The sequence below is a fragment of the Ovis canadensis genome, chromosome 7, assembly GCF_042477335.2.
Source record: "Ovis canadensis isolate MfBH-ARS-UI-01 breed Bighorn chromosome 7, ARS-UI_OviCan_v2, whole genome shotgun sequence".
NCBI lineage: Eukaryota > Metazoa > Chordata > Mammalia > Artiodactyla > Bovidae > Ovis > Ovis canadensis.
The window spans coordinates 20,957,036-20,982,836 of record NC_091251.1 but is presented as its reverse complement, the minus strand read 5'-3'; the positions used below and the strand labels follow the sequence as shown (position 1 = coordinate 20,982,836).

The 25,801-nt window shown below is 42.5% G+C and overlaps 1 protein-coding gene, 1 non-coding gene and 1 pseudogene across 5 annotated transcripts in view; 1 reads left to right on the top strand and 2 right to left on the bottom strand.

The window, feature by feature from the left end:
- Nucleotides 1-25,801, bottom strand: part of PDE8B (phosphodiesterase 8B) — a 258,748-nt gene that overhangs the window by 164,563 nt on the left and 68,384 nt on the right. The window lies entirely within an intron of this gene.
- LOC138443288 (high mobility group protein B1 pseudogene) lies at nucleotides 15,036-15,872 on the top strand (annotated as a pseudogene).
- On the bottom strand, nucleotides 24,970-25,042 carry TRNAC-ACA (transfer RNA cysteine (anticodon ACA)). The gene has a single exon. It is a non-coding gene; the product is annotated as a tRNA-Cys (tRNA).

Genomic DNA, 25,801 nt, shown 5'->3' with positions numbered 1-25,801 from the left:
CACTCATCTCACATATTAGTAAAGTAATGCTCAAAAGTCTCCAAGCCAGCCTTCAACAGTACGTGAACTGTGAACTTCCAGATATTCAAGCTGGATTTAGAAAAGGCAGAGGAACCAGAGATCAAATTGCCAACATCCGCTGGATCATCAAAAAAGCAAGAGAGTTCCAGAAAAACATCTACTTTTGCTTTATTGACTATGCCAAAGCCTTTGACTGTGTGTATCACAACAAACTGGAAAATTCTGAAAGAGATGGGAAATCTGAGAAATCTGTATGCAGGTCAAGAAGCAACAGTTAGAAGTGGACATGGAACAACAGACTGGTTCTAATTTGCAAAAGGAGTATGTCAAAGCTGTATTTTGTCACCCTGCTTATTTAACTTATATGCAGAGTAACATCATGTGAAATGCCAGGCTGGATGAAGCACAAGCTGGAATCAAGATTGCTGGGAGAAATATCAATAACCTCAGGAGAAGGCAATGGCAACCCACTCCAGTACTCCTGCCTGGAAAATCCCATGGATGGAGGAGCCCAGTAGGCTGCAGTCCATGGGGTTGCAAAGAGTTGGACATGCCTGAGCAACTTCACTTTCACTTTTCACTTTCATGCATTGGAGAAGGAAATGGCAACCCACTCCAGTCTTCTTGCCTGGAGAATCCCAGGGATGGGAGAGTCTGGTGGTCTGCCATCTGTGGGGTCACACAGAGTTGGACATGACTGAAGTGACTTAGCAGCAGCAGCAGATATGCAGATGACACCACCCTTATGGCAGAAAGCGAAGAGGAACTAAAAAGCCTCTTGATGAAAGTGAAAGAGGAGAGTGAAAAAGTTGGCTTAAAGTTCAACATTCAGAAAACTTAAGATCATGGCATCTGGTCCCATCACTTCATGGCAAATAAATGGGGAAACAATGGAAACAGTGAGAGACTTCACTTTTTTGGGCTCCAAAATCACTGCAGATGGTGACTGCAGCCATGAAATTAAAAGACGCCTCCTCCTTGGAAGAAAAATTACGACCAACCTAGACAGCATATTCACAAGCAGAGACATTACTTTGCCAACAAAGGTGCATCTAGTCAAAGCTATTGTTTTTCCGGTAGTCATGTATGGATGTGAGTGAAAGTGAAAGTAAAGTCGCGTCCGACTCTTTGTGACCCCGTGGACTGTAACCCACCAGGCTCCTCCACCCATGGGATTCTTCAGGCAAGAATACTGGAGTGGGGTGCCATTGCCTTCTCCAGGGGATCTTCCCGACCCAGGGATTGAACCCGGGTTTCCTGCACTGCAGGCAGACACTTTAACCTCTGAGTCACCAGGGAAGCCCATGGATGTGAGAGTTGGACCATAAAGAAAGCTGAGCGCCAAAGAATTGATGTTTTTGAACTGTGGTGTTGGAGAAGACTCATGAGAGTCTCTTGGACTGCAAGGAGATCCAACCAGTCCATCCTAAAGGAAATCAATCCTGAATTTTCATTGGAAGGACTGATATGAAAGCTGAAACTCCAAAACTTTGGCCACCTGATGTGAAGAACTGCCTCGTTGGAAAAGACCCTGATGCTGGGAAAGATTGAGGGTAGGAGGAGAAGGTGACGACAGAGGATGAGATGGTTGGATGGCATCACCGGCTCGATGAACATGAGTTTGAGTAGGCTTTGGGAGTTGGTGATGGACAGGGAAGCCTGGTGAGCTGCAGTCCATGGGGTTGCAAAGAGTCAGACACGACTGAGTGACTGAACTGAACTGAGGTGCCTCCAAGTAAAGGATGTACTTTGTCACTGGAACCAGACTACTGCAATACCTTATGCTTTAAAATGTGTACCATTTGTGATAAGATTGCAAGATGCTTGGAACATTGTTTTCTTCATAATTACTTTGAGCGAATATATTCCTATAGGAAAATGCAAACTACCCTTGGAAGAGCGCTTCATGTTGCTCTAACCCAGATATTCACCCGTTGAGCCTGGAGCCTGCTGCTCTCTGCTCCTTGCACGCTGAGTAATCTACTTGCTGCCTTTTCTGGGCCTGTGTTTATAGAAAAAAAAAATCACTTCTATCATTTAAATGATATTTGCTGTCTAAAAATATGACACTTTACTCAGTAATAGGATATGATTCATAAGTGGAGAGACTAGACTTGGTTTAAAAAAAAAAGTGACCTCAATGAAAAGGCTGAATTATCTACTCAAAGTAGATTTAAAAAAAAGTAGAAAGTAGAGAATTATCTACTCAAACTCGAATGCCTTTGGAGATGGCAACAGAGAAAAAAAAAAAACAATTGAAATATTGATCAGAAACAGTCTTCTTTTCTACCAAAGCAGCCATTTTCCATCATTCCAAACCTTTTCACTCCTCAAAGGCTGCCTCTGCCAGAGAGAAGGATGAATAGTTACATCTACAGCTCCCTTCCAAATAAATAAATACAATGCCAATCGCTTTCCACCTGTTCCTCAAAAAGGAGATGCGTGTGGAAAAGGGGCTCCCAAAAGTATCTTCCTCAAAAAAAACAAAACAACAAACACAGTTAATCAGGCCACTGACCTTCTTGTATCAAAGTCAGAAACTAACAATGGGATCGTAGGAAATTAAGACCAACTTTCCCGAGAAGGACAGCTAAAAATACCAAACACTGAAAACACCCTCTTAAAAGCCTCAAAGGAGGATCAATACTATGAAGAATTACCAGGCCCAGTTCTAGAACATTAGAACCCAGTTGGGTAGATGTACTACCAGGAGTATTTGCTGATTTAATCTAAAGAACTATGAAAGCGAGCCTCTTATTTTAACAGTTTCAGGGAAACGAGGAGTAATATAGAAGCCAAGGGCCACCAAAAGCGGAGAATGTCACGAACCATGTCCAGCTCACCTGTGGCCCCAGTGAGCTACGAATGGGGGAAGGGGTGAACCACCCTTGGCAGACACGCAGGCAGTTTGCGTCAGCTAAGTCATCCAGGGACTCTCAAGCCTGAAGCTCAGATCAAGCCAGTCCCCACCACAACCCCCTACCCTTGGCAGAAGTGAAAGAAATGCTCTGTGAAGGATGACCAGGCACATGTGATGATTTAAGTGAGAACCAACAGCAACAACAAAAACAGAGACACTGAAATGAGCAGCTGTGGACCCTAACACAACTGCACTTACAACATTCAAAGAAATTAAAAGCAAAGTCTGAATTTTCATAGGGAATTGAAAATGGTTTTTTTAATGACTTGGGAAAGAACCAAATAAAAATTCTAGAATGAAAGAAAAAAAAAAGAATCAAAATCTATAAATCAGTGGGAGGATTTAACAGCTGATAAGACATAACAGAATATTAGTAAATCATAAGATGTCAGAAAAACTATGCAGAATGTATCACAGAGACACAAAGATGAACTTGGAGTTCAAGGAGATGAGTGAGAAGTTGAGAGAGAAGCATCATGTAAGGAGGTCACGGCTGAGAATATTTTAGAACTAGTAAAAGACATCAATCCATGGACTCAGAAGAACTTACAATTCTCAAGCAGTATAAATAAGAAGAAACTCACACCTACGCATTGCACAGTGAAATTGCAGAAAATCAAAGAAAAGCTTAAGAGCCAGCCAGAGGGAAAATTATAATGACCTTCAAAGAAATCCTCAGAGTAATACTTCTCAGCAGCGATGAGAGAAGCCAGAGATGATAGGATGACACTTTCCCCTTGACAGTACTGCTCACAGAAAACAACTACCACACTAGAATTTCATACGCAGCAAAAAGAGACTTCAAGAAAAACGGTGCAAGCGACCTCAGGGTCCATTGACAGATACATGAATAGAGAAGAAGTGGCACACAAATACAACATTTCTCAGCCATAAAAAGAAAGAAACAGCATCATCTGAGGAACAAGGATGGACCTAGAGATTGTCATATTCAGTGACGTCAGTCAGAGAATGACAAATATCATACCACTCATATGTGGAATGGAATCTAAAAAATATACAAATGAACCTAATTAAAATGGAAACAGACTCATTGACATTGAAAACAAACCTATAATTACCAAAGGGGAAGAGGAGGAGGGATACGTTGGGAATATGGGCTTAATAGATGCACACGACCATATAAAAAACAGATAGACAACAAAGGATTTACTGTATAGCTATGGTCTGCCTCTTGCAACAAACTATAATGGAAAAGAATTTTAAACAGTATATATACATATATGTGTGTGTGCGTATATACATATACACATACATACATATGTATATGTGTGTGATATATACATATACACATATGTATATGTGTATATATATACATATATATACATGTATATGTATACATACACATGTATATGTATATATATATATACACATATAACTGAATCACTTGGCCATACACCTGAAACTAACACAATATTGTATTCAGTTCAGTTGCTCAGTCATGTTCAACTCTTTGTGACCCCATGGACTGCAGCATGTCAGGCTTCCCTGTCCATCACCAACTCCTGGAGCCTACTCAAACTCATATTCATTGAGTCGGTGATGCCACCCAACCATCTCATCCTCTGTCGTCCCCCTCTCCTCCTGCCTTCGATCTTTCCCAGCATCAGGGTCTTTTCCAATGAGGCAGTTCCTCACATAAGTTGGCCAAAGTACTGGAGTTTCAGCTTCAGCATCAGTCCTTTCAATGAATATATAGGAATTATTTCCTTTAGGATGGACTGCTTGGATCTCCTTGCAGTCCAAGGGACTCTCAAGAGCCTCCTCCAAGTTCAAAAGAATAAATTTTTCGGCGCTCAGCTTTCTTTATAGTCCAACTCTCACATCCATACATGACCACTGGAAAAACCATAGCTTTGACTGGACAGACCTTTGCTGGAAATGTAATGTCTCTGCTTTTTAATATGCTGTCTAGGTTGGTCAAAGCTTTTCTTCCAAGGAGCAGGCATCTTTTAATTTCATGGCTGCAGTCACCATCTGCAGTGATTTTGCAGCCCCCCAGAATAAAGTCTCTCACTGTTTCCCCATCTACTTGCCATGAAGTCATCGGACCAGATGCCATGATCTTAGTTTTCTGAATGTTGAGTTTTAAGCCAACCTTTTCACTCTCCTCTTTCACTTTCATCAAGAGGCTCTTTAGTTCTTCGCTTTCTGCCATAAGGGTGGTGTCATCTGCATATCTGAGGTTACTGATATTTCTCCCAGCGATCTTGATTCCAGTCTGTGCTTCATCCAGCCTGGCATTTCGCGTGATGTACTCTGCATATCAGTTAAATAAGCAGGGTGACAATATACAGCCTTGATGTACTCCTTTCCCGATTTGTAACCAGTCTATTGTTCCATGTAATGAAGTAATATTGTATTACTTCAATTTAAAAAAAGAATTAAGGTGTAATTACTTCAATTTAAAAGAAAAGAATTAAGGTGTAATCAAGATATTATTAAATGAAAATAGCCTGCCAAAGAAGACCTGCATCAAAGGAAATGAGTGTTCAAGCAGAAGAAAGATGTTTCCAGATGGAAGAAATATAAGAAGGAACAACAAAAATGGGACATGTGGGTCAACCTAAATAATACTGACAGCAGAATGCAGTGTCTCATGGGGTTTACTACATACTGGGAAATAGAAGACCACACAAAACATACAAGACCACAACAGCACGTAAGACAAAAGGGAGATGACCCTTCCACACTCTTGGAGGCATGGGCCATGCTGGTTCACTTCCGACTTTGATAAGTTACAGGAGTGTGTTCTATTTTCTCTGGTAAGCAAGAAAAGAAGCACACTGTGAGAAGGAGGGATCAAACTTTTTTTTTTCAATGTAATCCACCTTAAAGAGGAAAGGAATGAAACATAAAACAGATGGGACAAAGGAAAAAAAAAAAAAGATTTAGACCCAAATATAATCAGTGATTACATTAAAGTATAAATATTAGAATAAAAGAAAATTGGTATGGGGTCACAGAATGTTACAATTCATGGCGGCTTTAGGGACGGCAAGCACTCCACTATTCTTGCCTGGAGAATTCCATGGACAGGGGAGCCTGACAGGCTATAGCCCATGGAGTCACATGGAGTTGGACACAACTGAGCGACTAACAGAGTTACTCTAAATTTCAAAGTTCCCCTCACTCTCCTGTTTAACCCCACAGCTATCAGGATAACACGTACATTCCTAATCCCATTTTACAAACAAAGAAATCAAGGTACAAGTTAAACACCAAACAAATGGGATACGAACCTCGGCGGTCCGACTCCAAAACCCATGCTCTCAGCTACTATTGTTGGACAGCTTCCCCAATTTTCAAAGCCCTCTGTGAGAATCCATATTGTGGCTTAATGATGCTACTACAGATGGCTACTTAATCAAGAGTATCTGTATTACATACTTTTACACCTGGACCTAGAAAGAAAACGCGTCTCACAATGTTCAGCCAAAATCTATTTGCAGAATCCTGGAATGTCTCCTCTGGCCCTTGGCACCCTCTCCCTGCACCTGTGGAGAGGAGGCTTGGTGGCTCAGGAAACCAGGCTTCTTCTCTGGAGGTCTCAGCGAAGCTGGAACCAGGGACCCCGCTGGAGAAGTCAGGACAGGAATGATGTAGAGAGGTTGAGGCCTCCCACACCTGACTCAGGCTGTGGACCATGGCAATGGAGTTATCGCTGGGTGGGCAAGAATGTGGAGGTTACTGCCACATGGGAGAGCAAGAAACCTCTTCTGCTTTCACTAAGAGAGCCGAGCTGATGAACAGGGGAAGGCATCCCGCAACCTCAAGACAACTTGCTCTTTAAGCATCAAAGACGGACGTTTCACCAGGTTCCCCCTCATCATGCAGCTCGGGGGCAGGAGGGGGACCTCCCTCACCTCTCCCCTGACTCCCCAGAGAGGGAACAAAGGAGGGGAGGGACTGAACCCCGTCAACAGTGAGCAAGGACTTCTGACTCATGTGACCTTGTTTCCATTCCCAACTTTAAAAGAGAAAAACCTTGAACAAGTTGTTTTACCACTCTATTTATTAATTTGTATCTACCTCACAAAGTTGCTATGAAGACAAAAATACAATAAGCCCACCTAAAGAGCCCAGGGCAGAGCCTGACATAGCCAGGCAGACAATAAATGTGAATTTCTTACACTGCCTTCCAGTTGGACGAGAAAGAAGCAGCTCATGGGTACATGCTTTTCCACTCAAATATTAGTTTCACTGTGTTGCTTGTGCTTATGCTGTTTTCAAGACAGAGGCAATTAAGACAAGCAGTAATTATATAACAGGGATGTGTGCACATAACCTGACCAACAGAAGGAACCCCTGGATGCATCTTCTTATGCAAGTCCGGCACCAGCTTGAACCTGCTGCTTTTGTTTTCACACATCTTCATGTTTCCCAGGAATCCAATCCAAGCTTGCAGACTCTTCAGCCAAATGACTTGTTCTGTGCTGGTATGCTTGCTCCCCCTCACCCCGCCGCCCCAAACTTAGTTCCTCTCATTTTCATCAGTGGAGAATGAACCGCTTCTAAAACGGCGTGCTTCAGGTGACCAAGATCGAGCAGCCTGCACAGCTGCGAAGTCTGGCTCCTGCCAGCGCCTTCCGCAGCTCTTCTTACTCTGCCTACTAACTGCTGCAAATGCGGCAAGCTGCATCCCACACACTTCTGAGACATCCACTACTTCAGAAAACGCCGGCAGGTAAATTAAGGACAAAGACAAATCCTCCGTCCTAAATGCTCCTGATGCCTCGTTCCGTTACAGCACCCTACTTTGAGCTCCTTTGGGCCACCTGATAGATATGACCAGCACGGGTCAGAGAACCTGAACTGTGTCCTGAAGTGTAAACGGCCCCGCCGAAGAGTCACAGGCTTATGCTGGGGTTCAGCTCTGCCACTCAAAACACTGTGTGGCCTTAGACCACTCGTTCAAACTCTCTGAGCATAAACTTGCTTAACTTTCACAATAACATAGCAGGACTTCGAGAACTCACTTCAGTTCAGTCACTCAGTTGTGTCCGACTCACTGCCACCCCATGGACTGCAGCACACCAGGCTTCCTTGTCCATCACCAACTCCCAGAGTTTATTCAAACTCCTGTCCATTGAGTCAGTGATGCCATCCAACCAGCTCATCCTCTGTCATCCCCCTCTCCTACCACCTTCAACCTTTCCCAGCATCAGGGTCTTTTCAAATGAGTCAGCTCTTTGCATCAGGTGGCCAAAATACTGGAGTTTCAGCTTCAGCATCAGTCCTTCCAATGAATATTCAGGACTGATTTCCTTTAGGATGGACTGGTTGGATCTCCTTGCAGTCCAAGAGACTCTCAAGAGTCTTCTCCAACACCACAGGTCAAAAGCATTAATTCTTTGGCAGTCAGCTTTCTTTAAAGTCCAACTCTCACATCCATACATGACTATTGGAAAAACCATAGGCTTGACTAGATGACCTTTGTTGGCAAAGTAATCTCTCTGCTTTTTAATATGCTGTCTAAGTTGGTCGTAACTTTTCTTTCAAGGAGCAAGCGTCTTTTAATTTCATGGCTGTAGTCACCATCTGCACTGATTCTGGAGCCCAAGAAAGTAAAGTCTCTCACTGTTTCCATTGTTTCCCCATCTACTTGCCATGAAGTGATGGGACCGGATGCCATGATCTTAGTTTTCTGAATGTTGAGTTTTAAGCCAACTTTTTCACTCTCTTCTTTCACTTTCATCAAAAGGCTCTTTAGTTCTTCTTCACTTTCTGCCATAAGGGTAGTATCATCTGAATATCTGAGGTTATTGGTATTTCTGCCAGAAATCTTGATTCCAGCTTGTGCTTCATCCAGCCCAGCGTTTCTCATGATGTACTCTGCATAGAAGTTAAATAAGCAGGGTGACAATATACAGCCTTAACGTACTCCTTTTCCTATTTGGAACCAGTCTGTTGTTCCATGTCCACTTCTAACTGTTGCTTCTTGACCTTCATACAGATTTCTCAGGAGGCAGGTCAGGTGTTCTGGTATTCCCATCTCTTTCAGAATTTACAGTTTGTTGTGATACACACAGTCAAAGGCTTTGGCATAGTCAATAAAGCAAAAGTAGATGTTTTTCTGGAACTCTCTTGCTTTTTCCATGATCCAGCAGATGTTGGCAATTTGATCTCTGGTTCCTCTGCCTTTTCTAAATCCAGCTTGAATGTCTGGAAGTTCACAGTTCACGTACTGTTGAAGCCTAGCTTGGAGACTTTTGAGCATTACTTTACTAATATGTGAGATGAGTGCAATTGTGTGGTAGTTTGAGCATTCTTTGGCATTGCCTTTCTTTGGGATTAGAATGAAAACTGACCTTTTCCAACTGACCTTTCCTGTGGCCACTGCTGAGTTTTCCAAATTTGCTGGCATATTGAGTGCAGCACTTTCACAGCATCATCTTTGAGGGTTTGAAATAGCTCAACTGGAATTCCATCACCTCCACTAGCTGTGTTTGTAGTGATGCTTCCTAAGGCCCACTGGACTTCACATTCCAGGATGTCTGGCTCTAGGTGAGTGATCACACCATTGTGAGTATCTTGGTCATGAAGATCTTTTCTGTATAGTTCTTCTGTGTATTCTTGCCACCTCTTCTTAATATCTTCTGCTTTTGTTAAGTCCATACCATTTCTGTCCTTTACTGAGCCCAACTTTGCATGAAATGTTCCCTTGGTATCTCTAATTTTCTTGAAGAGATCTCTAGTCTTTCCCATTCTATTGTTTTCCTCTATTTCTTTGCACTGATCACTGAGGTAGGCTGTCTTATCTCTCCTTGCTATTTTTTGGAACTCTGCATTCAAATGGATATAACTTTCCTTTTCTCCTTTGCTTTTCACTTCTCTTCTTTTCACAGCTATTTTTAAGGTCTCCTTAGACAGCCATTTTGCTATTTTGCATTTCTTTTTCATGGGGATGGTCTTGCTCCCTGTCTCCTGTACAACATCACAGACCTCCATCCAAAGTTCATCAGGCATTCTGTCTATCAGATCTAGTCCCTTAAGTCTATTTCTCACTTCCACCATATAATTGTTAGGGATTTGATTTAGGTCATACCTGAATGGTCTAGTGGTTTTCCATACTTTCTTCAATTTAAGTCTGAATTTGGCAATACGGAGTTCATGTTCTGAGCCACAGTCAGTTCCCAGTCTTGGTTTTGCTGACTGTATAGAGCTTCTCCATCTTTGACTGCAAAGGATATAATCAATCTGGTTTCAGTATTGACCATCTGATGATATCCATGTGTAGAGTCTTCTCTTGTGCTTTTGGAAGAGGGTGCTTGCTATGACCAGTGTGTTCTCTTGGCAAAACTCTATTAGCCTTTTTCCTGCTTCATTCTGTACTCCAAGGCCAAATTTGCCTGTTACTCCAGTATTTCTTGACTGCCTACTTTTGCATTCCAGTCCCCTATAATGAAAAGGACATCTTTTTGGGGTGTTAGTACAAAAATTAAATTTTTTGGTTGACTTTCTATGCAGAAAAGGACTCAATGAAGCTGTTCCTGTTGTAAAAATATGAACCACTATACATCCTATACATTTGGATACAATTTATTAAGTATTGTCGTCATTGCTGTTGTTCAGCCGCTCAGTCGTGTCTGACTCTTTACGACCCCATGCACTGCAACACGTCAGGCTTCCCTGTCCTTCACCATCTCCTGGAGTTTGCTCAAACTCACATCCATTGAGTCGATGATGCCATCCAACCCTCTCATCCTCTGTCGTCCCCTTATTCTCCTGCCCTCAATCCTTCCCAGCATCAGGGTCTTTTCCAATGAGTCCATTCTTTGCATCAGGTGGCCAAAGTATTGGAGCTTCAGCATCAATCCTTCCAATGAATACTCAGAGTTGATCTCCTTTAGGATTGGCTTGATCTCCCTGCTGTCCAAGGGACTCTCAAGAGTCTTCTCCAACACCAGAGTTCGAAAGCATCAATTATTAAGTATTAGTGGCATCATTTGGAGATATCTGCTTCTGCTGTTGAAAGTGTGATGACCTTCCAGCCAGACGCTAGTTATGTCAGTGGATGAATACTAAAAGAACCATGTGTATCAGTCAGCACAGGTCCCCGTAACAAAAACCACACTCTAGGCGGCTCCAACAACTGAAGACAATTTTCTCACAGTTCTGGGAAGCCCATTTTTAAGGAGCCAGAAGACTGGGTTTCTGGTGAGAATCCTCTCCCCAGGTTGCCACCTTCTCATTGTGCCCTTACATTGCAGAGAGCCAGTGGACCAGTGTCTCATCTCTTTGGGCACTAACCACACTGTGCCAGGGCCCCGGCTGTGACTCATTGGCCTTAATCTCCTTGCTGAAGGCTCCAACTCCAGTAGTTATGGTGGCTTCAACTCCTGAATCTGGACTGAGGAGGGTGCGGACACAAGTCAGGCCACAGCTCCATGTTTGAGGTATGAATTTCCAGGGTTTTTCTGGAGTGGGTTGCCATTTCCTTCCTACAGTCCATGGGGCTGCAAAAGAGTTGGACACCACTTAGCAACATCCCTATCCCAACAGAGAAGCAGGACTCTGCATGTGCACCTACGGGGCTGACCGAGTGGACATAACACCCTTGCTTCATCACACTGTGGACATGGGGCCTCTGCCTGTCATGATGTTGTGTGATCGGGTCTGGGAAGTTTTGTCCCCCGAGGCCAGTGATCTTGTTGTGGATGGGGAAGAAGTCACAGCTCATTAAAAAAGCTAATTTAATTTGGGGTATCAATTTAATTTTTGAGGCTATAAATAAAGCATCCCACTCAGTGTATAGCTATGCTCTCTCTCATGTTCCCATCCAAACAGGAAGTTCCAAGTTTCTCTGCAGGCTTCCCTGGTGGCTCAGTGGTAAAGAACCCACCTTCTTATGCAGGATACAGGGGTTCGATCCCTGGGTTGGGAAGATCCCCTGGCGAAGGAAATGGCAACCCACTCCAGTATTCCTGCCTGGGAAATGCCATGGACAGAGGAGCCTGGCAGGCTACAGTCGATGGGGCTGCAAAAGAGTTGGACACCACTTAGCAACTACCAATAATGAGTTTCTCTGTGCCTTGGTCAAATATCAATCACTATGACTGCAAGCAATATTTGTTGGGAGCTAACCACAAATCCAGTACTTCTTTGGGCCCTTGGGCTCCAACTGTGAATAAAACAGGCAACAACCCGTACCCTCATGGAGCTGGCAGTCTAGTGAACACTTACTAGCCTTTCACTTTCCATCTCTGCCAAAAATATTCCTTAGTTTCAGAGTCAGAGCCAGCTTTGGAAGCCTAGCTGTAACAGGGAGCGTCACTTCACCTCTCCACACCTCTGTCTTTGCAGCGGGGAAGGGCAGGCATGGTCTAGCTGTGCTGTTAACACAGACGACATCATGTCAGTAACATACCTTGGATTTTTCTGTTTGCTTGCCTGAAACCTCTTATGGCTCATACAGCGAGGGGATCAAACAAGTCAATCTTAAAGGAAATCAACCCAGAATACTCACTGGAAGGACTGATGCTGAAGCTGACGCTCCAGTATTTTTGATGCAAAGAGCTGACAAATTAGAAAAGAGCCTGATGCTGAGAAAGACTGAGGGCAGAAGGAGAAGAGGGCATCAGAGGATGAGATGGCTGGATGGTGTCGCCGACTCAATGGACATGAACTGGGGCAAACTTCAGGAGATGGGGACAGACAGGGAGGCCTGGCATGCTGCAGTCCATGAGGTCGCAAAGAGTCAGACATGACTAGGCAACTGAACAACAGCAACCACCTGGAACCTCAGACTGTCCTGCGTGAGTCCCTGGACAGCATGTCACAGGGATAGGGGAATGAGGGAGCCAAGGGTAGGGGGCAGAAACGAACCGCCGTTGTCAGAGACAGGACAAGACTTCTACCTTTACTACGGGAAATCAAATCTGCATACGACACCGGCCCCCAGGGAAGCCATGTTCTAGCCTTGATCCAGCAGAAGGGCTCATCCCCAGCGCCATGACACTCTCCCCTAAGATAAGCGTGGTGCTACGCTTCAGGGATTTCATGAGGATGATGATGTGAGCAGAACACCCAGCCTACAACCAGGCATGCAGTTCCCGGTCCACGAAACAGAGAGTGATCTAGACGTGGGGCAGCTCACACACAGGACTCACCACGGCGCTGTCTCCCCCACTGGACTCAAGGTCATGCCTGGGGCCCTGCAGGGCTACCGGGGGTGCAGTCATTGTGACAGGACGTGGAGGCAGGTCCGGGTGAGACCCATGCAGCCCAGGTTTGGGTGCCAGCACACGACAGCCAGCATCATGGCTGGCAGCGGGGCCCTGGAAGAGAGCCTGGAGCCTCAGGGAGGGCTGGCCCAGGAGAAAGAGAAGAAAGGTATGCCTATGGGCCACCAGGGCCTGTGCTGGGGACAAAGCATCTCAGGAGGCGAAGGAGGCTTATAATTCTGAGCATGGCGTGCTAGCCCGAGAGGCCAAGCTGTGGAAGTTACTAGGGCCCTGCTGTGCCTTGCCTAGAGAAAATAAATGTCCACGGCATAAGGATGAACATTAACCACCTTTTTTTGTGCATTTTATTTATATGTAAAATACTGTTTAAGTGTTTTGCCTATAAACTTTGTAACAACCTATGAAGTGGGAACTATTATTATCCCCATCATATAGATACAGAAATGGAAGCACAGACAGGTTAAGTAACTTGCCCAAGGTCAAAAAGCCCATCACTGGTAGAGTGGAAACCAAACCCAGAGTCTGAGGTGCTCTCACCAGGGAGGACATCACACTGCCCGGTGTCTCCCTCTCCATTAAAAAGCTTAGTCCCTCTGCTCCAGAGGCTCATCACTCTCCAGTCTCCCCCAGCAGACCATGGGTGGGCAAACATTTCTGTAAAGGGCCAGAGAGTTACGATTTTTGGTTTTGATGCCACTTGGTCTACACTGCAACTACTATAGCGTGAGCTCAGCCGCGGGCAATATGCAAATGGATGAATGGAACTATTTCATTAGAACATTGTTCACATTCATTGAAACTTGTATTCTGAAAAATGGGGTTTTTTCAACTATTCAGAAATGTGGACATCTTTCTTAGGTCATAAGTTGTATGGTAACAGGCAGTGTGTTAGATTTGGTCCTCAGCTACAGCTGGCAGATTTCTACAATGGATGCAGTTAAGTGTGGTCTGGGCTGCTCCCCTCTCTGACCTTGGAGGGCTCGGTGGTCTCCACAAGCAGCCTAACTGACGGGAGCCCTGCCTCTCACAAAGGCCCTGATGCCCACAGGCCTGATGCCTACTGTATTTATAGAATCAGTTATCTTAGATCAATAATGTAAATCTGTGGATCAAGTGTACCAAAAAAAAAAAAAAATCCATCAAATGACCTGAAAGACACTGTTGTTTTTATATCAATTGAGGAGGAAAGGAAATAGGTGATGGGTCCTCACCAGGGAAATGCAAATCAAAGGCTCACACCTGTCAGGACGGCTATCATCAGAAAGAGCACAGACAGCAACAGGCGGGGAAGATGCAGAGAAAAGGGAGCCCTCCACACTGCTGCTGGGAATGTACAGAGGTTCCTCAAAACACTAACTAGAGAACCCCACACAACCCAGTAATTTCACTCCTCAGTATGTGTCTGAAAACCACAAAAACTCTCATTCGAAAAGATACATGCACCCCAGTGCTCATAGGAGCATTATTTACAAACTGCCAAGGGATAGCAGCAGTCTAAGTGTCCATCAACAGATATATAGACACACAATGGAATACTACTTGGTCGTAAAAAAAAAAAAAAAGAATAAAAATTTTTCCATTCGCAACAACATGGATGGACTTGGACGGCACCTTCCTAAAGGAAATAAGTCATACAGAGAAAGACAAATAGTGCATGGCATCACTTACATGTGAAATTAAAAAAAAATACAACAAACGAATAAATTTTTAAAAGTGACTCACAGGTATAGACAAACTGGTGGCTACAAATTGGTGGGGAGGAGGGGCAACATAGGAGTGGGAGAAAAGGGTTATGGCAGGATTACATGAAATCATGTGTAAAACATGAAAACTGAAAAGCACTATAGAATGTAAAGAATTGCTGGCTCCCGCTCTCACAGCCATTGCAGTACATTGAGCTCCATAGAGACAGCGCCGGGGCAAGTGAGAGCCGGACGGGCACTGGGCGACTCTGTGCCTCGCGGAGGAAAAATAATTAATCATGGGCAAAGGAGATCCTAAGAAGCCGAGAGGCAAAATGTCATCATATGCATTCTTTGTGCAAACTTGCCGGGAGCAGCGCAAGAAGAAGCACCCGGATGCTTCAGTCAACTTCTCAGAGTTTTCTAAGAAGTGCTCAGAGAGGTGGAAGACCATGTCTGCTAAAGAGAAAGGAAAATTTGAAGACATGGCAAAGGCGGACAAGGCCCGTTATGAAAGAGAAATGAAAACTTATATCCCTCCTAAAGGGGAAACAAAAAAGAAGTTCAAGGATCCCAATGCACCCAAGAGGCCTCCTTCGGCCTTTTTCTTGTTTTGTTCTGAGTATCGTCCAAAAATCAAAGGCGAACATCCTGGCCTGTCCATTGGTGATGTTGCAAAGAAACTGGGAGAGATGTGGAATAACACTGCTGCGGATGACAAGCAGCCTTATGAGAAGAAGGCTGCTAAGCTGAAGGGAAAATATGAAAAGGATACTGCTGCATACCGAGCTAAAGGGAAGCCTGATGCAGCAAAAAAGGGCGTTGTCAAGGCTGAAAAAAGCAAGAAAAAGAAGGAAGAGGAGGAAGATGAGGAAGATGAAGAGGATGAGGAGGAAGAAGAAGATGAAGAGGATGAGGAGAAAGAAGAAGATGATGATGATGAATAAGTTGGTTCTAGCGCAGTTTTTTTTTTCTTGTCTATACAGCATTTAACCCCCCTGTACACAACTCACTCCTTTTAAAGAAAAAAAAATTGAAATGTAAGGCTGGGTAAGATTTGTTTTTAAACTGTACAGTGTCTTTTTTTGTATCGTTAACACACTACCGAATGTGTCTTTAGATAGCCCTGTCCTGGTGGTATTTTCAATAGCCACTAACCTTGCCTGGTACAGTATGGGGGTTGTAAATTGGCATGGAAATTGAAAGCAGGTTCTTGTTGGTGCACAGCACAAATTAGTTATATATGGGGATGGTAGTTTTTTCATCTTCAGTTGTCTGATGCAGCTTCTACGAATAATTGTTGTTCTGTTAACTGAATACCACTCTGTAATTGCGAAAAAAGAAAAAGAAAAAAAGTTGCAGCTGTTTTGTTGACATTCTGAATGCTTCTAAGTAAATACAATTTTTTTAATTAGAAAAAAAAAAAGAATGTAAAGAACTTTTCACTTAATAGTAAAAAGATAAAAAAAACTAAAAGAAAGGTGCTGGGAGAGACACCACTGAAGTGACTTAGCACGTACGCACGTTATGTAAAACACCTAGAAGAGTACTTAGTGTTCTAAGCACTCAGTACTACATAAACACTGGTTGCTATTATTGCTGTTCATCTATCAAAGGCTCAACTCTCTATCCAAAATATCACAGGCCTGCTAGTCCACCTTCACCAACTCACTTCTGCTAGGAAGCTCGTCTCTGCAGCATCTTCACTGCAAGCTGACTTAGGGCGGCCCCTGGGGCCTGTGAGGCTACCAAGGTCCAGCTCCTTGATGTTTCCTCCCTGACCTGGGTTCCATCCCTGCATCTGACTCTGTTTCTCTGCCCGAAGTTGGAGTGTCCCACACTTCAGCCTTACCACAAGCCTGAGGGTGGTAAGTCTCCATCTGTTTTCAGTCTTCCACTCTGGAGTCTAATGCTGCAGCCCAGGCCTACAGCTAGAGTGCTTCTGTGCCCGGGAGCCCGTGTCAGATGTCAGCCGCCAACAGCACACGCAGCCCCAGTCTAGCTCATTCTCACATGCCATCAGACTCCCCAGCCTGAACTGTTTCCCGGTCTGCGGCCACCAGGGAGCCTGATCTCCTTATACCAACCCTCCCCTTTGCTCATGTGGTCCAAATGGACTCCCCAGCATCCTTGCTATCACAGTAGTGCTCGTGGTGGGAGAGTCTTCTTCAGCCCTCATCCACACCCTGCTTCCTGCTTGTAAGCTCACCATTAACCATTTATTCTAGTAAAAACTGATGCAGTGGTTGTGGTGAGAATGTAGCATGTTACAGGCACTTTGGAAAATAATTGGGTAGTGTCTTAAAAGACATTCTTATGCCCCAACCACCAATGCTGAAGAAGCTGAAGTTGAATGTTTCTGTGAAGACCTACAAGACCTTCTAGAACCAAGACCAAAAAAAAGAAGTCCTTTTCATCATGGGAGACTGGAACGCAAAACTAGGAAGTCAAGAGATAACCTGGAGTAAGAGGCAAGTTTGGCCTTGGAGTACAAAATGAAGGCTAACAGTGTTCTGCCAAGAGAATGACTGGTCATAGCAAACACCCTCTTCCAACAACACAAGAGATGACTCTACACATGAGCATCAAAAGATGGTCAATATTGAAATCAAACTGATTCTATTCTTTGCAGCTGAAGTAAGATAAGCTCTATACAGTCAACAAAAACAAGACCAGAAGCTGACTGTGGCTCAGATCATGAACTCCTTATTGCAAAAGCAGACTTATATTGAAGACAGTAGGGAAAACCACTAGGCCATTCAGGTATGACCTAAATCAAATCCCTTACGATTATACAGTGGAAGTGACAAATAGATTCAAGGGATTAGATCTGATAGACAGAGGGCCTGAAAAACTATGGACAGAGGTTCATAACATTGTACAGGAGGTGGTGATCAAGACCATCCCCAAGAAAAATAAATCAAAAAGGCAAAATGGTTGTCTGAGGAGGCTTTACAAATAGCTGAGAAAAGAAGAGAAGTGGAAGGCAAAGGAGAAAAAGAAAGATATACCCATGTGAATGCAGAGTTCCAAAGAATAGCAAGGAGAGATAAGAAAGCTTTCCTAAGTGATCAATGCAAAGAAATAGAGGAAAACAAGAGAACGGGAAAGGCTAGAATCTCTTCAAAAAAATTAGAGATACCAAGGGAACATTTCATGCAAAGATGAGCACAATAAAGGACAGAAATGGTATGGACCTAACAGAAGCAGAAGATATTAAGAAGAGGTGACAAGACTACACAGAAGAACTATACAAAAAAAGATCTTCATGACCCAGATAACCACAATGGTGTGACCACTCACCTAGAACCAGACATCCTGGAGTATGAAGTCAAGTGGGCCTTAGGAAGCATCACTGCGAACAAAGCTAGAGGAGGTGATGGAATTCCAGTTGAGCTGTTTCAAATTCTGAAAGATGATGCTGTGAAAGTGCTGCACTCAATATGCCAGCAAATTTGGAAAACTCAGCAGTAGCTACAGGCCTGGAAAAGGTCAGTTTTCATTCCAATCCCAAAGAAAGGCAATGCCAAAGAATGCTCAAAATATTGCACAACTGCACTCATTTCACACACTGGCAAAGTAATGGTCAAAATTCTCCAAGCCAGGCTCCAACCGTACATGAAGCAAGAACTTCCAGATGTTCAAGCTGGATTTAGAAAAGGCAGGGGAACCAGAGATCAAATTGCCAGCATTCATTGGATCATCAAAAAAGCAAGAGAGTTCTAGAGAAACATCTACTTCTGCTTCACTGACTATGCCAAAGCTTTTGACTGTGTGGAACACAACTGTAGAATATCCTTAAAGAGATGGGAATACCAGACCACCTGACCTGCCTCCTGAGAAATCTGTATGCAGGTCAAGAAGCAACAGAACGAGACATGAAACAACAGACTGATTCCAAATTGGGAAAGGAGTACGTCAAGGCTGTATACTGTCACCCTGCTTATTTAACTTACATGCAGAGGACATCATACAAAATGCCAGACTGGATGAAGCACAAGCTGGAATCAAGATTGCTGATAGAAATAACAATAACCTCAGATATGCAGATGACACCACCCTTATGGCAGAAAGCAAAATGGAACTAAAATACCTCTTGATGAAGGTGAAAGAGGAGAGTGAAAAAGTTGGCTTAAAAGTCAACATTCAGAAAACGAAGACCATAGCATCTGGTCCCATCACTTCATGGCAAATAGATGGGGAGACAATGGAAACAGTGACAGAGTTTATTTTCTTGGACTCCAAAACCACTGCAGATGGTGACTGCACCATAAAATTAAAAGACACTTGCTCCTTGGAAGAATAGCTATGACCAACCTAGACAGCATATTAAAAAGGAGAGACATTACTTTGCCAACAAAGGTCCATCTAGTCAAACCTATGGTTTTTCCAGTAGTCATGTATGGATGGGAGAGTTGGACTATAAAGAAGGCTGAGAGCCAAAGAATTGATGCTTTTGAACTGTGGTGTTGGAGAAGACTCTTGAGAGTCCCTTGGACTACAAGGAGACCCAACCTGTTCATCCTAAAGGAAATCAATCCTGAATATTCATTGGAAGGACTGATGCTCAAGCTCCAATACTTTGGCCACCTGATGTAAAGAGCTGACTCATTAGAAAAGACCCTGATGCTGGGAAAGATTGAAGGCAGGAGAAGAAGGGAATGACAGAGGATGAGATGGTTGGATGGCATCACTGACGCAGTGGACATGAGTTTGAGCAAGCTCTGTGAGATGGTGGAGGACAGGGAAGCCTGGTGTGCTGCAGTCCGTGGGGTCGCAAACAGTCAGACACGACTGAGTGAATGAACAACAAACCGTCCTAAAAAGTCGAATATACACTTACCATACAATCCTGACTGCACTCTTAGGCGTCTGTGTGTGCTTAGTCACGCAATCGTGTCTGAGTCTTTGAGACCCCATGGACAGAAGCCTGCCAGGCTCCTCTGCCCACGGGGATTCTCCAGCCAAGAATACTGGAGTGGGTTGCCATGCCCTTCTCCAGAGGGTCTTCCCAACCCAGGGATCAAACCCATGTCTCACATTTCCAGCACTGGAAGGCAGGTTCTTTACTACTGGCACTATCTTAGAAGCCCACTACTCATCTGTAGAAAGGAAAAAACTAATACTTGTTACAGCATATATAAACTTTGTAAACCATGTGAAGTGAAGGGAACCAGACAGAAAAACTAAATATTATATGACTCCATTTATATGGAATTTCTAGAAAACGGAAATATAACAACAGAAAGAGGGTTAATGCTGGCCTCGGTCTTGGGATGGGACAAGTACTAGAGATCTTTTAGTAGTGACAGAAATGTCCTAAAACTTGATTGTGGTGATATTTACATAACTGTACAAATCTACTAAAATCCATGAAAGTAGATACTTAAAATGGATAAATTATATGATATGTAAATTATATAGGTTTTTTTTTCTTTTTAAAAAATTAGTTTCTATTGCAGTATAGTTGATGTGAAGATTTTTTAACATAAATTCAATGATAATTCCTTAACAGTATATTTGCTTCAAATATAAAGTATCTTTATTTTTGGTAGCATGGATGACTCTACCCAAATATACTGCATTTTACTCTAAAGCTATTCTACAGAAGCGATCTTCTGAGAACCTCTCCCTACCCTGCAAAAAGTTAGACTCAAGCTTTGTATTATAGGTTCACCATGAATATCTCCTAACAATTTCCCTGAAAATCTTCACTAAACGGCACCACATTAAAAATTAGAATAAACATATTATAGCTGATATAAAAAGGTACAATTAACTTCTTGACATTTTTTAGAATGATAAAGCTAACAAGCAAAAATAAATCTGACTGGTATTTTAACAGAAAACTTAGAGAACACTGATGTCTTACCTGAAGACTCACTAATAAAATTTCAACATGATCAACTGGATCTCTAAATCATACTTATTTTATCAAATCAGAAATATATCTGGCTTCCTTAATGGCTTACAAAGGGCTTCACTTCATTCAAGACTGCAATGGACCATCCCTCCCTCCCGCATCCCAAACTGTTTTGCTTGCTTCAGTTATAACACCCTGCCCAACTAGTGTTCTTTGAAACATACTTTAAAACATGCTGATGTGGATAAAATATGTTTAGCTACCGTTACCTTCTCCTTCTGCACCTTTGTTAATGATATTTGGTCACCTTTCTTTTCTCAAATTCTCTGTGTAATTAAGGGGTTTACACCAATGTTTTCTCTCCTTTAATGGATCGTTTTAGCATGGAAAATAACAGCCAATCTTTTTAAAATTAAAATTCACACTTTCAATGAAAACAGCCCAATTTCTTATCCTTGTGTAATTTAAAAACTTTCCACATGCCTCTGTAACAGACACGGACTCCTCCGGCTTCAGATCTACCTTGAAGATCTCGGATGAGGTTAAACATGTTCCTCTTCGGAAATCTCACTCTTATACTAACCCAGGCTTGTGTCTCCAGAATGCTCCTCTACTTGGGAGGCTTTTAAAGCATGTTTGTCTATCCCTGCTACTGGTCCATTATCATCTGGGAACACGATGTTTTGTAGGGGTCCTCGAGCTGAGGAACATGCCAGAAGCTTTTAGACTTCAGTCCATCCAAGTGCATCAAGTTTAAGTGGTTTTTTCCTTCATCGGTATTTTGTCTGTGATCCTTCTATTTCAACAAGGTTTCCAGTGACAGGACAGAAGTCAAAATAAAGCCTTTTTTTTCAGCATTTTGTTTTAGTCAGTCAACTGAGAGTTTTTTGGAAAGGCAATTTAAATTTTAATTAAAACCCAGGGCTCACAGGAGGGCTTGTAGATCAGATTTTATCCATGTAGAAAGAAAATAAGCATAACTCACAGCATAACCCAGTGCTGTTCTGCTTTGCAATTGATCAAATAATATTATGCCAACATCTTCTCCATCACTGGAGGCTAGTTATTAATGTATTTTTGGTAAAATGTTCAAAACAAAATGTTTCAACCATACTAAAAATTACTAAAAACTACTTGAGTTTCAATTAACTAAGCAAATAATTACATAAAATTTTATGCAAAAGACCAATACTTTGTGAAAGACAGTAGAGAAAATACTAATTCTTATGTCCAAGAGCTCCTTGATTTGTATTTCCACAAAATAAAAATATTTTGCCTTGGGGACTTCCCTGGTGGTCCAGTGGCTAAGACTATGCAGTCCCAATGCAAGGGGCCTGGGTTCAATCCCTGGTCAGGGAACTAGATCCTACAAACTGCAACTAGGAGTTCGCATGCCCCAGTGAGGACTGGAGACCTCATGTGCTGCAACCGAGGCCCAGCACAGCCAAATTAATTAAAAATTTCTTTTACCTTTCAAATACAGTTTTCCAAATATGCAGGAATAAAATGTTTTAAAATTCATTTAAATAACATGTTATTATAACCAAGCAGCATTTTGATAAGTTTTGTTTACAAAACGTTCTAGGAAGTGACCAGGTTGCTGTTCATTTCAGTAACACGCATCAACTTCTTTTCAATGTAAAAATGAAGACGAGAACATAAGACAGCTGTAAATAGGATTTGCAATCAGCAGATGAGATGGAGACCACTTCAAAAGTGGCCTTCTTCTAGAGGAGTCCCTGCTATGGCACCATCAGAGGGGCAGCTCTTGGATGAGATGTCCAGAAGACTGGGTAACACACTTACTGTGATTCCACTGATAGTAAGTTACAATACTTATTCAAATAATTTCACTGGCAGAAATACCATAGCTCAAAGTGTATTGCTCTTAAATCTTAAGAGATAATCTTAAATGATGCTTAGTATGAGCAGATATGTTAAGAGGAAAGTGGGCAGATGCCATACATTAATACTTCCACAGATTAAAAGTAATTTGAGGAGGCACATCATTTTACTGATGACACAAAAACAATCATAGTAAGAATAACGGCTTATATTTATCAAGCAGCATACGAAGAGCATTACCTCCACTGAATCACACAGCAACTGTATCATGCCAGCACTATCATTACTTATCTCCATTTACCCATGAAGGAATGAAGGTTAACGAGGTTCAGCAGCTAGACCAAGGTCACGCAGTTACTAAGTGACAAGGCCGAGGCTGGAATTCAAGTCTGTCTGATGGCCAAGGCCAGCTCCCAATCGCCTTCTGCAGCTCTCTCATGGGATAATGTGTTCTTAAAGCAAAGTTCACATTAGCCTTTGGGTGATTCCTCTGGGGAAATGAAAAAGCTAAATTGATTTGCTAAAAAAACAGAAGCATCTGGCCAACTTGAACTTCAGATTTTGCATTTATAGGTTCTGAGGTTACTGTTTAAAAAACAGAGCTGCCATAGCTGCTAAAATGCCTTTGAAAAAGGTACCAGCAAGAACCCATCACCTCGCTCACTACCACCACAAACAGCAATGAAACACTCTCTTATGGTTCAAAACCTTCCTTAATTTGTTTCAACCACCAAACTTGAGCATGGCCCCTGCCAACGGGCCTCCTGTAAAATATCCAGAGGCTCTAGTTCTGGGTAAGGTGCAGTAAGCACACTCCACTCTGTCTCTCCAATCTAATGCAACTATAGAACCAGTGCGAAGTCATGGAGCAGTTATTTGAGAACCTTGAAAAGTAAAGAGTAGCAAGTGGGCTGGAGAAGACAACCAGAACTCAAAGCACCTTTGCACTGGTAGTGACTTGACCATCTTTCCCCCTCCTGGTACCCATGGACTGTATTCGGTGCAGACTGAAAACCATCAGTGCTCTCACACAGAACTCCAGAAGAAGCCCTATTTTGGCTCAAAGAATGGGAAAGGGATCTGCTAACACTTGGAGGAGGAGGAGCCTACATTTTTCCCATCTTTTCCTGCTTTCTCTCACCCCAGCCTTCAAGCTGCCCTGTGACAGAGGCAGTAGCAATTCATATGAAATGAAAACTCTAAAGGATGAGAACTTTCCGTTTCAGTCTGAGAAGCTGTGATCTGAAGAAAGTGATCAAATCTCTGTTACTCTTTTTTAAACTATCATTGCTTGGCTCCAAATGTGGCCGCCGTCACAGGAAAGGGATAGCAGAATGAGGTAAATAAAGTCCCAGACTCCTGGACAGAGGATCAAAAGGGAGAGCCCTGGGGAGCTAGGAAATACCGAGAGATTGCAAAGAAGGAAGATCTTGGAAAAGAGAAACCATGAACTTGTTTATGTACTCCCGGGGTCACTTCCAAGTGACACACATGGATCTCACATTAAACGGCAGAGCTAGACTTGGAGAACTAAGCTATGAGATAGATCAGCTCCCAGGTCACAGGCTGGCCACTGGGTGGCATACACACCAGACATAAGCGAAGAGCACTGTACGGGCTTAAAAAATGAAACTTATAGTGAAACTGCAACCCACAGAAGGCTGGTAAGAACTTACAGCTGAAACCCAGCTGGGTTGATTCCCTGCTGAAAGAAAACTATCAGGATCTGATGTAAGATTTAATCAAGACACAAAGTTTCATTGCATAATGCAATCCAAAATTCCTAAGAACCAATAAAGTCACAACTTGTGTGGGAAAACAGAATCAAAAGATGCTAACGTCAAGAGACAAGGGTGTTAGAATGACCTGACAAAGACCTGAAAACAACTTTAATAAAATATGGTCCAATAGGTAAAGGTTAACATTGGAAGTGAACAGAAAGGTACAAAGTCAAAGTAAACAACAGATGATACAATGAAGAACCAAATGGAAGTTTTAGGATTGAAAGATAAAACAACCAAAGTACAAAAACTAATTAAATAGGCTCAATATTAGAATGGAGGTAAAGGAAAGAGTCAGTGAACTTTAAGACAGATCAATACAAATGATCCAATCTGAACAGAGAGGGAAAACTAAATAAATGAACAGAACCTCAGAGAACTGTGGAGCAATAACAAAAGGTCAAACATCATGTCATGGGAGTTTGAGAGAAAACAGAGAAAGTCTTTGAAGAAACAATGGCTGAGAGCTTCCCAATTTTGATGCATTTTGGTGAAATCTACATAGTCAAGAAACTCTAAACAGGAGAAGTGAAAGTGAAGTCGCGTCCGACTCTTGGCAACACCATGGACTATAGCCTACCGTGCTCTTCCATCCGTGGGATTTTCCAGGCAAGAGTACTGGAATGGGTTGCCATTTCCTTCTCCAGAGGATCTTCCTGACCCAGGGATTGAACCTGGGTCTCCTGCATTGTAGGCAGACGCTTTACCATCTGAGCCACCAGGGATAAACATGATAAACCCCAACAAATCCATGTCCAGAAACAATGGAATTAAACTACAGTAATCTAAAAACTGAAAAATTCTTAAAAGCATTCAGAGAAAATGATGCATTATTTATAGGGGATTCAAAGATAAGATTTCTCAACAGACACCATGAAGGACAGAAGGAAGTGAAGCAACATTTTCAGAATGCTGAAAGAAAAGAATTGACAATCCAGAATTCTATATTCAGTGAAAAGATCCATCAGGAACTAATGTTTTCTCAAGCAAAGGAAAACTAAAAGAATTAGTTTCCACCAGAACTTCTGTTTAAAAAACATTTTTTTTTGTCCTAAAGGAAATCCTTCAGACCTAAAGGAAATGATACCAGAAGAAAATCTGGAAGGTTAGGAATAAGGAAGAGCAACAGCAATTGTAAATATCTAAACAAATATAGTCAACTACTATTCTCCTGAGTTCTTTAAAATATGTTTGACAGTTGAAAGAGAATTTTACAGCATCTGATGTATCTGAACCTAATACAGAAGAAAACTGTAACAGAAAAAGGGCAGGATAAAAGGACCTAAATGAAGTTGTCTTCATTATCACTTGAAGTAGAACAATGTTTCTACTTGCAAAGAAATATTATCAAAAATATAACATGTAAACATGTAAGAATTAAAGATTTTAAAATTTAAAAAATAAAAAACTGAAAAAAAAATAAAGTGAATACTAACAAGTTTTCAATAACCCAAAGAAAGCAGAAAAGAGGAAATACAGAAATA